Genomic DNA, 13689 nt, shown 5'->3' with positions numbered 1-13689 from the left:
TTCACTGTCACTATACTAATGACACTGGGTAGGAAGGTAGATTACATCTGGGGCAATGAAAGGGTTAACTGCGTGCCTAACAAGTGTTTATGTGTTGACTGTGTGCTGCTTTTACTCAGGGATGTGACGGTTTGTATTTCCTGCTTTACTGCCAGACAAAAACTGACACAGCTCCTTTCTTAGACCATTGGGTTGTTACGCCACCTTTAGGAGAGGACTAGGCAGAACATGTTAACGTGTGATAATAAAACTAGAACTTTCTAGTTCTGCCCAAGGGACGGTCCCTTAGGTAACAACCCCTCAGCCTGCTACTGCAGCCTCAGTACATTAACAAGCAGTATAACGTAAAGAAAAATAAGAGGGGAGGGTGCTGTGTCAGTCAGTGAACTACAGAGAAAAGGATTTTACGGCGAGTACTAAAAATCCTATTTTCTCTTATGTTTACCGATGGACACAGCTCCTTTCTTACACCATTAGGATGTCCCCAAGCAGTGCCAAAACGAGGGGGGGGGGGGGGAATCAGCATAAAAACTTCACCCACAATGGCATGTGGGAACTAGTATACAGTGTGTGGGAATAACCAAGAACGGAGTGCTCCTCAATCTGGGAGTCACTACCTCCAAACCGCCTCAAAACTTTGCATTTACTTAAAGGTACTGTGTTTTTACCAAAAACCAGGGAAAAAATGTAAGTGCAATTTCAATTATACGGCCGCCTGCAAAACCTTGCGGCCAAAACAGGCATCAGCCGATGCACCGACATCTACCTTGTAGAATTTTGTAAAGGTGTGGACAGACGACCAAGATTGCCACCTTACACACTTGAGCCAAAGCAGGCATCAGAAGATGCGCTTACATCAACTTTGTAAAAGTGTGAATGGACGACCAAGTCGCCGCCTTACACACCTGAGCGACAGACGCTTGATGTCGGAAGGCTCAAGACATTCCAACTGCCCTGGTGGAGTGGGCTGTAACCGGAAAGGGGGGCAACTGCCCTTTTAAGGCGTAGGCCTGTACTACAATCTGATCCACCTGGAAATGGTGGCAGACGAGACCGCCATGCCTTTTTTCGGACCAGCCACTGAAACAAACAAGGAGTCTGACTTCCGAAAGGGAGTCTTAACAGACAAATACACCCTCAGAGCCTGAACCACGTCCAGGGAATCGAGGGCCACCTCCTTAGGATGTATCAGTTTAGGACACAGAGATGGTAACACAATGTCTTCATTAATGTGGAACGCGAAACCACCTTCGGCAGAAAGGAAGGTTGCGGACACAACACCACCTTATCCTTGTGGATAACCAGATAGGTCGACTTGCAAGACAAGGTTGCCAGTTCTGAAACGCTCCTGGCCGAAGTAATGGCCACTAGAAAGACCACTTTCTAAGGCCGCGTACACACGCGGGGACTGTTCGCTCAACTTTGTCCGTCAAACAGTTTCAGTGGACAGTCCGCTCAAAATTAGCATGGACGGACTTGCCCACACACGACGAACGAACAGTCCGCTGAAACCGTGCGCGATGACGTGAACGGCACGTACGACGGGACTAGAAAACGACGTCCTATACACTGCAATGCAAACTTCGGCGTGTAAATCCTTTCTGAGCATGCGCGGAACTTAGTTTGACAAACAAGCCTACACACGAGGGGACTGTTCGGGGAATTTCCGAAAAACTTTGTTCAGCAGACTGTCCGCTAAAACTGTCCGCTGAAAGCCCACACACGAGCGGACTGTCCGCCGAAACACTGTTCAGCGGACAAAGTTGAGCGAACAGTCCCCGCGTGTGTACGCGGCCTAAGAGTCAACAGAGGGATCTCACTGATATTTTCAAATGGCGGTTTTTGAAGTGCCAATAACACCAGGTTCAGATCCCATGGGGGTGGACGCACCGGAGGAACTACATGTCAAACCCCTTGAACAAAAGTGCTCACTAGAGAGTGAGACGCCAGGGGTCTGGTCTACTCCTTGCTGTAGAAACAGCAGGATCCTGTCTATAGAAAAGGAGCACGGACGCCATTCTTTCTCCTCACACATGGAGATGTAGGCCTTCCAGGTACGATGATATATCTTCCGAGAAAATTTCCGTGCTCTCAGCATAGTTGGAATCACAGAGTCCGAAAGACCCTGGTTCCTCAACACCTGGCTCTCAATAGCCATGCGGTTAAAACCAGCGATGGTAAAGCAGGATGGAGAATCGGACCTTGAGACAGAAGGTCCTCTCGTAACGGCAGTCGCCATGGGGCGTCCGCCACCAGGCACACTAGGTCTGCATACCAGGGACGCTGGGGCCAATCAGTATTACTGGAATCCCCTCGGCCTCCACTCTGCGGAGCAGACGTGGTAACAGTTTCCGTGGAGGAAAGGCATAGATCAGCTGGTACTGATCCCACCTGCTCAAGGATCTCTTGTCCTGGACACGAATCTCAGCACCTTTCCGATTGAGACAGGAGGCCAGAAGATCCACGTCTGGTGTGCCCCATCGCAGGCACAGCAGCCTGAACACCTCAGGATGCAACGACCATTCTCCTGGGTCCAGCATCTGTTGACTTAGGTAGTCCGCCTGCCAGTGCTCCACTCCCGGGATGTAAATGGCCGACAGGGAAGGTACATGTCGCTCTGCTCACTGAAGGATGTGAGCAACCTCCCGTGCGGCGGCCGAGTTTCTTGTTCCTTCTTGGTGATTGACGTATGCCACCGTCGTGGCGTTGTCTGACTGGATCCTGATCGGACGCCCTCGAAGTCTTATCGACCATGTGGAAAGGCATAGCCTGGTCGCTCTCAGCTCGAGCAGATTGATCGGCAACTTGGATTCCTCCACCGACCAGAGGCCCTGGGTCGACTGAACTCCCACTACTCCATCCCAGCCAGTTAGGCTGCCGTCCGTTGTGATCACTGTCCAATGTAGCAGTAGGAACGACTTCCCAGACCGAAGTGCCGGGGACCTCAGCCAGCAGAACAGGGAATCCCTGACTAACTGGCTCACCTGAATCTGCCGATCCAGGGACAATGAAAATTTGTCCCACTTTGTCAAAATCTCCTTCTGCAAGACTCTGGTGTGAAACTGGGTATATGGTATTGCCTCGAAGGAGGCCACCATGAGTCCCAGGACTCGCATCCAGAAGTGTAGCGACGACCACCTGCGGCTCATCATCAGTTTTATCGTGGCTCTGAGAGTCTGCAGCTTGTCTGAAGGGAGAAAAACTCTCGCTTCCATGGAGTCCAGCAATAAGCCTAGGTACTCCAAATGTTGAGTCGGTACATTCACCAACTTTTTTAGGTTCAACAGCCACCCAAATTCCTGCAGGGTCTGCATGGTGATCGCCACATCCTCCTCTAACTCTGAGGCAGAAGATGCTCTCAGGAGGAGATCATCTAGGTAACCCACGATCGCGATCCCGCGTTATCGCAGCAACACCAAAACAGGAGCCAATACCTTGGTAAAGACTCGGGGGGCTGATGCCAAACCAAAGGGGAGAGCCACAAAATGGTAGTGGGCTTCCCCAACTGCAAAGCGCAGAAACCTGATGCCGAAGGCATATGGGTATGTGCAGGTATGCATCCTGGATGTCCAAAGACGCTAGGGAGTCCCCTTGATGAAGTGCAGTGACTACTGAGCGAACTGATTCCATTCTGAACCTCTGTACTTTTACAAAGAAATTGAGGTCTTTTAGGTCCAAAATTGGACGTACCCCTTCCTTTTTGGGGACTACAAACAGGCTTGAGTAGAACCCCTGGAAACGTTCCAATTCCGGAACAGGTACTATCACCCGCGACTCAGCAGGTCCCTTACCGCCCCCAATAGGGCCTCCCGGCCAGCCGGGTATGTTGGAGGGGAAGAATCTGTTTTGCGGACAAGAGAGGAACTCTATCTTGTAGCCTGAGGAAATCAGATTGCAGACCCATTGGTCGGACAGCCGAGAGGCCCACCAGGCTGCAAACTCCCGAAGGCGACCCCCCGTCTGCAACACGGGTGGGGAGTCACCTTCGGGAGTTTGCAAACCTTCATGCAGTAGCACTTTTTCTCGCAGGCTTGCGGTTCCAGGGACGATTTTGTCCTTCGGAAGTCGTCCTGTCAGGCTGGGGACGCTTAGCCGAAGCTCCGGGTGGACGAAAAAGCCGTTTGTGAGCAGAAAAGGAGGACCCTTGCCTACGGTGTGGCTTCTTAGCCTTCATGGCCTGTGGGAGTAGTGTACTCTTACCACCTGTGGCATTTTTAATTATGTCATGTAATGTCGCTCCAAAGAGCTGTTCGCCAAGGAAGGGAAGATCTGTCAGGGCTTTCTTAGATGCCTGGTCAGCTGACCAGCATTTGAGCCAAATCAGGCGCCTGAGCACCACTGCTGACACCGAAGCCCTGGATAACAGAGGAAGGGTATCCAGGGCTGCGTCACAAACGTACTTAAGGCCTTGCAATAACTGGTCTGCTAGTTCCACACAAACAGAAGAAGCATGTTGCTCTCCCAATTTGCGGTGCAAAAGTTTTGCCCACTCAGTAAGTGTACTGGCCGCATTTTTGACCCCACAACCATAAACAAGGAACGAAGCACTGCCTCTGCCTTCCTGTCCGTGGGGTCCTTAAAGGCAGGAGTCCCCTCTACCGGGATCGTTGTTACTTTGTTTAACCTGGATACTGGGGGGTCCACGACAGAGGAGCCAACCACTTTTTGAGAAGGCTCTCCTCAAAGGGGTAATGCACCGCCATGTATTTGGGGACCAAAAAAGATCCGTTGCAGTTGACCTCCTTCCTTGTATATGAACTTATCGAAATAAGTCAGATACGGAAACACGGGCTGGCTTAAGGGACCGCTATATCAGCAGAGGGATCTGCTGGCTCCTGAATTTTCAGGGTATCACGCACAGCTGTGATAAGTGCTCCAACAAGCGCCTTGTCACACGGACCCAGACGGGGACTCATCCTCACTGTCCGAACGGTCCTGGTCAGTGCCATCTGAAACGACAGAACAGGGGTCACCAGCCTCAGCAGGGTCCAAGTCTGCATCAGAGCTCTCCCCTGAGGATGGGGGGCAGGGGCCGTTTTTTACCACTTTTGCACCCACGCACCCCCTCCATCTTGGCAACGAACGAATTAAGGACCGCCAACAAAGCGTCCATAGGTACTGTACTGTCTGCAGGCGACCCAGTTGCAATTGCCTGGATTTCAGGGGAAGAAACACCAGTTTCTGAAGCTATGCTAACCCTACCCTGTCTACCACCTGTTGGGGTCTTAGGACAGTGATGGTCCCATCCTCCTAAATGCTGCTGGCTGAGGGGCTCCTCCCGCGGGACTCACCACCCTGATTGAGTTCTGTGTCGTCCAGCTAAGTGTGCCTGTGTCAGCTTCCAGATGCATAAGAGACCAAACTGCTCTGTGCTGAGCTGTGCTGAATAACGCTGAAGCTGAAAAACGTGTTCAGGCTTCAAGAAAATGGACACCGAGTGTCCAGTATAAAGGACATAATCACAGGGAAAATGGTGCCAGACTACAGGAAACAGATGCTGCTCCCTGGTCACACCAAAAAATGTCCGCTGAGCACTGTATGCCATGAAGAACTGTGAAAAAACAGGCAGAGAAATGGCAGTGAAACAGCGCTACAGCGATAAACAGACACAGCCTCCAGACACCTCAGGGGAGAGACCTACACACATCCAGGGCACATCTATCCAGGGCAGCCCCCCCCCCCCCCCCAGAGAGCCCCTGTCTATGGCACACAACAGATCTGCAGCCCATGCAGCATCCCCCACAGGGAAGGGAAGATAGGGACAGGGAGAGAAGAGAGGGAGGTGAGGGACCCCCGAATCAACCTCCCAGGGAATGCCCAGCTGCCCAGCCACATGGAGGCAGGGAGAACGGTACTTACCAGTGCTGAAGAGCTGGGAGACATTTCATCACAGACCCATTCTCCGATCAGTACGGGGCGGCTGCTGGCCCGGCACACTGTGACGCAGACATCAGTAGCCCGGTCATATGTGTGCCCTGGAGCATTAGGCTCACCGACCACCTCTGGAGCTGAAGGCATGTCGTGGCCGAGCTAGCGCGGACCTCTGGTCTGCACACATTCGCTGGCCAGGCTAGGGAGACTAGATAAAGGTATCAAGCCTGTCACCCAGCCAGCTGTTGAAAGCAGATCACAGGATCTTTAATCTTGAGCAAAAGGCAAACTTCTGCAGAAAAATCCACGGACCGATGGGGCCCACAGGGTTCCCAGGTCCTTCTCCTTCACTAGGCAGAAAAAAACTGAAGCTGCAGTAGCATGCTGAGGGGTTGTTACCTAAGGGACCGCCCCTTGGGAGGAACTAGAAGGTTCTAGATTTATTATCACATGTTAACATGTAATGCCTAGTCCTCTCCTAAAGGTGGCATAACAACCCAATGGTCTAAGAGAGGAGCTGTGTCAGTCGGTGAAGGTAAGAGAAAAATGTTTTGCCTTCAGTGACACCACGCCCTTAGGAAAGCAACCCACAGAGGATAACTTTTCAGGGAGTGGTATAGTAAACTGCTGGCAGGCATTTTGAAGGAACTGCTGTTACCTCCTGACACTTTTTTTTAAAAATGACAAATTTTATATCGCAGGACCACGTCGCCACTGCGAGCCAAGCATTTGGGTTGTGGTTGTAATGCGACTGCATTGTTCTCGAGGGGTAATTTTGACAGGCAAGTGCTTCTTTGCTATTCAGGAGAAGCCTTGTATTTTTTAGCAAGGACACAGTATTTGCGCAACGTTTTTTCAAAAGCAATTTTTTGGAAAAAATCATTTTTTAAATTTTAATGCAAAAAAGCCCAATACATACCCCCCCCCCCTTTTTTTTTTTACATAAAAAATGATGTTATGCCAAGTAAATAGATACCAAACATCCCACGCTTTAAAATTGCATATGCCTGTGCAACGGCAACCAACTACATCAATATTACTATCCATAGGCTACAGACTACCACTTTAGATTTACATAGAAGGTCTGGTGCTAGAATAAGACCTCTTTCAAACTGAGTCGTTTTGCAGGCGCTATTGTGCTAAAAATAGTGTCTGCAAACAGCCGCTGCTGTGTCTCCAGTGTGAAAACCCCGGGGGGCTCTCACACTGGAGCGTTGCGCTAGCAGGACGGTGAAATCAATGGGGAAGTGCAGCTATGCCGCCAGCAAAGCGCCTCTGCAGAGGTGTTTGCGGTGGTTTTTAACTCTTTCTTGGCCGCTAACAGGGAGTAAAACTGCCCCGCCAGCGACCGAATAGTGCCGCAAATCCAACGGTAAAGCGCTGCTAAAAATAGTGTCGCTTTACTGCCAACGCACCTCCCACCTCAGTGTGAAAGAGGCCTTACTGCCTATGATCGACGTTCACAGTGATATCTCACATGTGGGGTGATCTCTGTCTACGCAAGTGCAGGACCGACCTGCATGTTGGCCTTTCAATGCGACAATGGGGGGACGGGGCACTCGTTCTTTTTTAATTATTATTAATTAATTTTATTTTTACACTGTTGCTTTAATTTTCTTATATATCACTTTTATCGACCCCTCTCTCTTCTGATTGGCTAACTACTTTGATTGACAGCAGAGGGAGCCAATGGCGCTGCTGCTGTGTCTCAGCCAATCAGGAGGAGAGTCCCAGGATGGCTAAGACACTGGTGGACATCGCTGCAGAGAGATGGGGCTCAGGTAAGTAATTGGGGGTGCTGGGGAGGCTGTTACACACAGAGTTTTTTTTTTTTTTATCTGAATGCATAAAGATATAAAACCTTCTGCCGTTACAACTCCTTTAACCACTTGACCTCCAAAAGATTTACTCCCCTTCCTGACCAGGCCATTTTTTACAATATGGCACTGTGTTACTTTAACTGATAATTGCGCGGTTGTGTGACGCTGTACCCCCCCAAAAAATTGATGTCCTTTTTTTCCTGCAAATTGAGCTTTCTTTTGGTGGTATTTGATCACCTGTGTTTTTTTTATATATTTTGTGTTATAAACAAGAAACAATTTAGAAAAAAAATTTTTTTTTATTTTCTGCTTTAAAACATATCCAATAAAAAAAAAATCAAATTTCTTCATAAATTTAGGCCAATATGTACTCTGCTAAAGAGCGGAGTGCTGGTCGGGAACATGCATGATTACACACGTGTTCATAACCCGTATTTGTGAGCAGCAGTGTCACCGGGAAAACAGATGGGAGGGGGATGGGAATCCAACATTCCAGAACAAGAAAAGAGAGGAAATCTTGTAATGGGGACACCTTTTCCCCATGACAATGGATACAGGGCTGTTTCCTCACATTGGATAGATATCCTCTGACTTCCTGTTCACTTCACCAGACAGGAAGGGAAGGGAAATCTCCCCAATGAGGCACAGATGGCTGAAAAAAAAAACTACTGACACCGGTTTAACCCTTCTTATTCCATTCATAACGTGGCATAACCCATAGAGAGCAGCTTGTGTGTCCCCTGAGCACACATGAGTCTATAGAGCAGGACTTAATAATGGCCTCTCGTGTCATTATGTATAGGTGGGTGGAGGGCTCGGGGCCTCCTGGCCCCGGGTGTGTGATAATAAATAAATGAGGGGTTGGGGGGGGGGAGGAGTGGCCCGACTCCTCTCCCGTACATGTCTCTGTAGCGGCGCCTGGCCCCGCCCCCTCTCCTCCTCGGCGCGCGCTCCCCACCCGCCTGGAAAATTCCACAGGAAGCGGCTGATGAACGGCTCGCAGCTCTTACCCACAATGCCCCGCTCACCGAGCACAGCACGCGCCTCTCCTGTCTGCCGCCCAGATCTACAGGCCGAGGCTGGGGACGCCGGGCGAGTGGGCGGGACTCTGCTCGTTCTGACGTTCTCACGCACAGAGAAGGGGGGAGGAAGTGTCACATGACTGGCAGGATGGCGCCAGGAGAGCGGAGAGTGTGGTCATAGCTGCCACTGTCCTTCCTCTGATACCAAGGCGACAGGAGAGGGGGCGGTGTCCGGAGGAGTGTGTGATGAGGGCGCCATCACCTGAAAGTGCCCGCTCTCTACACATGGGATGATAGGGGACCCTGATATGTATTGTCAGCATTCCACAGCTTATATACATGTCACCTACACAGAGCACACTGACAGCTTCATGTCTATTCAACTCACACTGATAATGACCCCGCCCCTATGTGACAGCGCACACCCCATGGGCCTCACCCTTCGCGTCACAGAACACAGCCTGAAGGACCCGCCCACACGTGACAGCGCACAGCCTGAAGGACACGCCCACATATGACAGCACACAGCATGAAGGACCCAGCCACATATGACAGCGCACAGCCTGAAGGTCCCTTCCCCCACATGACCGAGCACAGCCTGAAGGACCCGCCCACATGTGACAGCGCACAGCCTGAAGGGCACGCCCCTCGTGACAGCGCACAGCCTGAAGGACCCGCCCCCTTGTGACAGCACACAGCCTGAAGGACCCGTCCACATATGAGAGCGCACAGCCTGAAGGACCCTTCCCCCACGTGACAGCGCACAGCCTGAAGGACCGGCCCCGCGTGACAGCGCACGGCATGAAGGACCGGCCCCCATGTGATAGCGCACAGCCTGAAGGACCCCGCCCCCTCGTGACAGCACACAGCCTGAAGGAGCCGCCCCCCGCGTGACAGCGCACAGCCTGAAGGAGCCGCCCCCCGCGTGACAGCGCACAGCCTGAAGGAGCCGCCCCCCGCGTGACAGCGCACAGCCTGAAGGAGCCGCCCCCCGCGTGACAGCACACAGCCTGAAGGAGCCGCCCACACGTGATAGCGCACAGCCTGCAGGACCCGCCCCCTCATGACAGCACACAGCCTATAGGAGCCACCCCCTCGTGACAGCGCACAGCTCAAAGGAGCCGCCCCCACGTGACAGCGCACAGCCTGAAAGAGCCCGCCCCTCGTGACAGCACACAGACTGAAGGAGCCGCCCCCTCGTGACAGCACACAGCCTATAGGAGCAGCCCCCGCGTGACAGGGCACAGCCCGAAGGAGCCGCCCCCGAGTGACAGGGCACAGACATGATGGAGCCACCCCCACGTGACAGCACACAGACTGAAGGAGCCGCCCCCTAGTGACAGCACACAGCCTATAGGAGCCGCCCCCACGTGACAGGGCACAGACTGAAGGAGCCGCCCCCGTGTGACAGCGCACAGCCTGAAGGAGCTGCCCCCGCGTGACAGCGCACAGCCTGAAGGAGCCGCCCCCGCGTGACAGCTCACAGCCTGAAGGAGCCGCCCCCCGTGTGACAGCGCACAGCCTGAAGGAGCCGCCCCCCGCGTGACAGCGCACAGCCTGAAGGAGCCGCCCCCCGCGTGACAGCGCACAGCCTGAAGGAGCCGCCCCCTCGTGACAATGTACAGCCTAAAGGAGCCGCCCCCATGTGACTGTATTATTAGACACTGTCATAAGTATGTCCATTCCAGGTACTTCCGAGGAGTCTGGCAGGCAGGATAGCAGGGAAGGGACTAGTAGCAGCAGACATGGGCTACACACAGAATCTGTTACTGTCAAGTGAATGGGCTGCCTTGTGTGATACACGGGAACCCATGTGACTTGCTCCTTTAAAATTCCCAGTGGGAAGCTGTGTGAATGGGGCCTAATAATGAGATTATCAGTAACGGTAGCTTGTTTTCTCCATAAACTGACAGGTCTGGTCATAGGTGAAGCTAAAGGATTCAGAAAATATTAGGTATATATTTTCTGTCCCTGTCAGTATACTCTGTACAAGCACATTCATAGATGTCAGCAGACTGGGTTCTGGGTTGATTTTGAGGCGTTTATCATCATCTGGTGGCACTTTTCATTGTGGGTGTATCCACATTTCCACCATGTGTTCATACCATTTCGTTAATCATCTGAGTAATGTATTTAGTGTGCCCCCTGCTGGATTTCCCCTGAAAATACATGAAAACCTGGACTGAGATTTACAAGATCACTTCACTCTGCATAAAGCTGGTCATACATGTATAGATTTTAGGCTGAATGAAAACATATAACAGATCCCCCCCCCTCCATGCTTTAGTCCAGGTTCACACTGAGCTGCTGCACGTCAGTCCTCATTTCAGCGGCAATTTCACAGACATCTATGGGGGTTTCTGCACAGATGCCAATGGAAATTGCACCCTGAAATCGCAAAAAGTAGTACAGAAATGACTTTTTAAAATTGGTGCCGCGCCGCAAATTCAACGTCGCACTGATTAGGAAGGTGCCATGGCCAGCAATTGTTGCTGATCTGACATTCCGATCGTGTGTACACGGCATAAGAGTTCTCTTCACTGGAACTAAGGGGCCAAGCCCAACCCCTGAAAAACAGCCCCACACTATAATCCTCTTTCACTAAACAACTTGGACAAGTGCACAAATCAAGGTCCATAAAGACATGGATGAGCGAGTTTGGAGGAACTTGACTGGCCTGCACAGAGTCCTGACCTCAACCCGATAGAACACCTTTGGGATGAATTAGAGCGGAGACTGTAAGCCAGGCCTTCTCATCCAACATCACCGCCTGACCTCACAAATGTGCTTCTGGAAGAATGGTCAAACATTCCCATAGACCAGTGATGGTGAACCTTGGCACCCCAGATGTTTTGGAACTACATTTCCCATGATGCTCAACTACATTGCAGAATGCATGAGCATCATGGGAAATGTAGTTCCAAAACATCTGGGGTGCCAAGGTTCATCATCATTCCCACAGACACGCTCCTAAACCTTGTGGACAGCCTTACTAGAAGAGTTGAAGCTGTTATAGCTGCAAATGGTGGGCCAACTCAATATTGAACCCTACGGATTAAGACTGTAATGCCATTAAAGTTCATGTGCGTGTAAAGGCAGATGTCACAATACTTTTGACAATATAGTGTATACTCTCCTGTGTATAAATCTATATTGTGAAATATCTTAAAAACTCCAGCCAACCATCACCTTTATCACCTGTTTTCTAATTCATTTAATGAAAATATGTAAGAATTGGCACATTTTATCTTGGAGGTTGATATTTTCCTAAAATGTTTTGACTGGTGAGATGTGGTGGCTGCATTTGTTTTTTCTTTACCTTCACCTGAAGATTCAGCCATTAATTTACTGTTTTTCAGCTTCCCTTTAGGCCCCTTTCACACTTGTGCGACTTGTCCTGTGACTGCAGTCACACCTCATGATTGCCAATGAGTACCGTTCATATCTGAGCGACTGCAAAGTAGTCCCTGCACTACTTTGGTCCCACTTTGATATGACTTGAGGTCCATAGATCTCAAGATTACACAGGCATCGAAGTTGCACTTCTGAAAGGGGCCTTAACAGACGGAACTGTCCAGTAAAATTGGCAGTAAGAAGGTTGAGACAAACCACATCCTGCCACACAAGTCCTCGTGCAGACACTTCCTATTACAGGGTGACAGTAAAGGATTTTGGGGCACTTCCGATGCTTTCTGAACATTTGCACCTGAGTGTTGCAGTGATCAGCGACGGATGGTTTTGCGCACGTGTTTGGAGATGCCTGGTGAGGGGGGGGGGGGGGGGGGGGGTGGGGCATGCCATTAACAATGGCACTACTACACATCTGTTAAATGGCAGCTTGTTTCTCTGTGTCGGGAAAGCATGTGATTTTGCATGCCTTCCCGACACGCAAAGGTCTGAAACTAGCCTAGGGACTCTGTATGAACCGACGATCTGTCAGTTCCCTGCTCAGAGAACTGAAAACTGTGTGTTTACACACACAGCTCCCGTGTTCTCCGAGTTCGGCTCGGGGAGTAAGCAGGGGACGCGCACCTCCAGCGGCGTGCAAGTGCCCCCTAGTGGCCATTTATGTGACCGACGTAGCATAACTGCGATTTGCGCAGCCGAGCCATGCTGCCGCAGTACAACTGCGGAGGCTGGTCGGCATGCAATTAACGTGTAAAAATGTCCCTGTTCTGGTATGCATGGCTACGCATGGCCTCAGACACAGATTTTTGGACTTTGCATTACAAATCTGAATGCAATATTTACACACCTGTGTGTATGTCTCCATCAAAAGCACTACAACTACGTTCAGGTCCGTAAGGCCTGGTTCCCACTATTATGATTTCAGATGTGACTTGGGTTCGCGCAGAATCGCATGCCAATGGAAATCACATTGTTTTAAATTGTGCCTGTTGACATCAATGTGACTCAACTGCAATGCAACTTAGAGAAAGGTGCAGATCCTACTTTGATGCATTTTTTATGCGTTTTTGTATAGTCTTTTTCTCCTACAAAAAAAACTGCATCCGCATCAAAAACGCATCACACTACAAAATCTCATCAAGTCGCAACTGCCCTAGTATGAACTTTTTTTTTATTTACAGCCTTGACAGTCAATGAACGCAAAAAAAAAAAAGCAAGCCCTGCAATGCGTTTTGACAATGCAACACAGCTAAGGCCTCTTGCACATGGATTCCTAAGTACCAGTGGCGGGCCCTCATGCAGGGTGCCCGCCAATCCATGTGCCCAGCCCCTAACCACTTAAGGATCGGGACTCTTTTTAAGATTTGTTGTTTGCAAGTTAAAAACTGTTTTTTTTTGCTAGAAAATTACTTTGCAGCCAGGCTGAGAACCAACATGATTAGAAACAATGTCTGTGGATGAGCTTCAGTGGTATCAGGCGGTGCGCTCGGGGAGGCCGGGCTGTGCTGGTTATGAAGATTTCTATGGGGAGTCCCCCTTTAGGCGGTGCAGTGCTGTGTGTGTCCAGC

General features: G+C 50.7%; 1 protein-coding gene across 3 annotated transcripts in view; it reads right to left on the bottom strand.

Moving 5' to 3' along the window:
• ZBTB25 (zinc finger and BTB domain containing 25) overlaps positions 1-8850 on the bottom strand; it is a 31152-nt gene extending 22302 nt beyond the window's left edge. The window contains exon 1 of one of the 3 annotated variants that reach the window (XM_077464337.1): positions 8720-8850. The gene's annotated coding sequence lies outside the window, so the exon portion shown is untranslated. Of the gene's footprint in view, positions 1-5859; positions 6001-8701 lie in introns of those variants that run through there. The other 2 variants (XM_077464339.1, XM_077464338.1) reach the window with 2 other exon arrangements.
• Between the last annotated feature and the right edge of the window lie 4839 nt (positions 8851-13689).

This window comes from Lithobates pipiens, unplaced genomic scaffold (genome assembly GCF_037356315.1).
Source record: "Lithobates pipiens isolate NorthernLeopardFrog02 unplaced genomic scaffold, aLitPip1_a1.2 Scaffold_30, whole genome shotgun sequence".
In the NCBI taxonomy this organism is placed as follows: domain Eukaryota; kingdom Metazoa; phylum Chordata; class Amphibia; order Anura; family Ranidae; genus Lithobates; species Lithobates pipiens.
The sequence above is the reverse complement of the archived record's forward strand: the minus strand, read 5'-3'. Positions and strand labels throughout refer to the sequence as shown.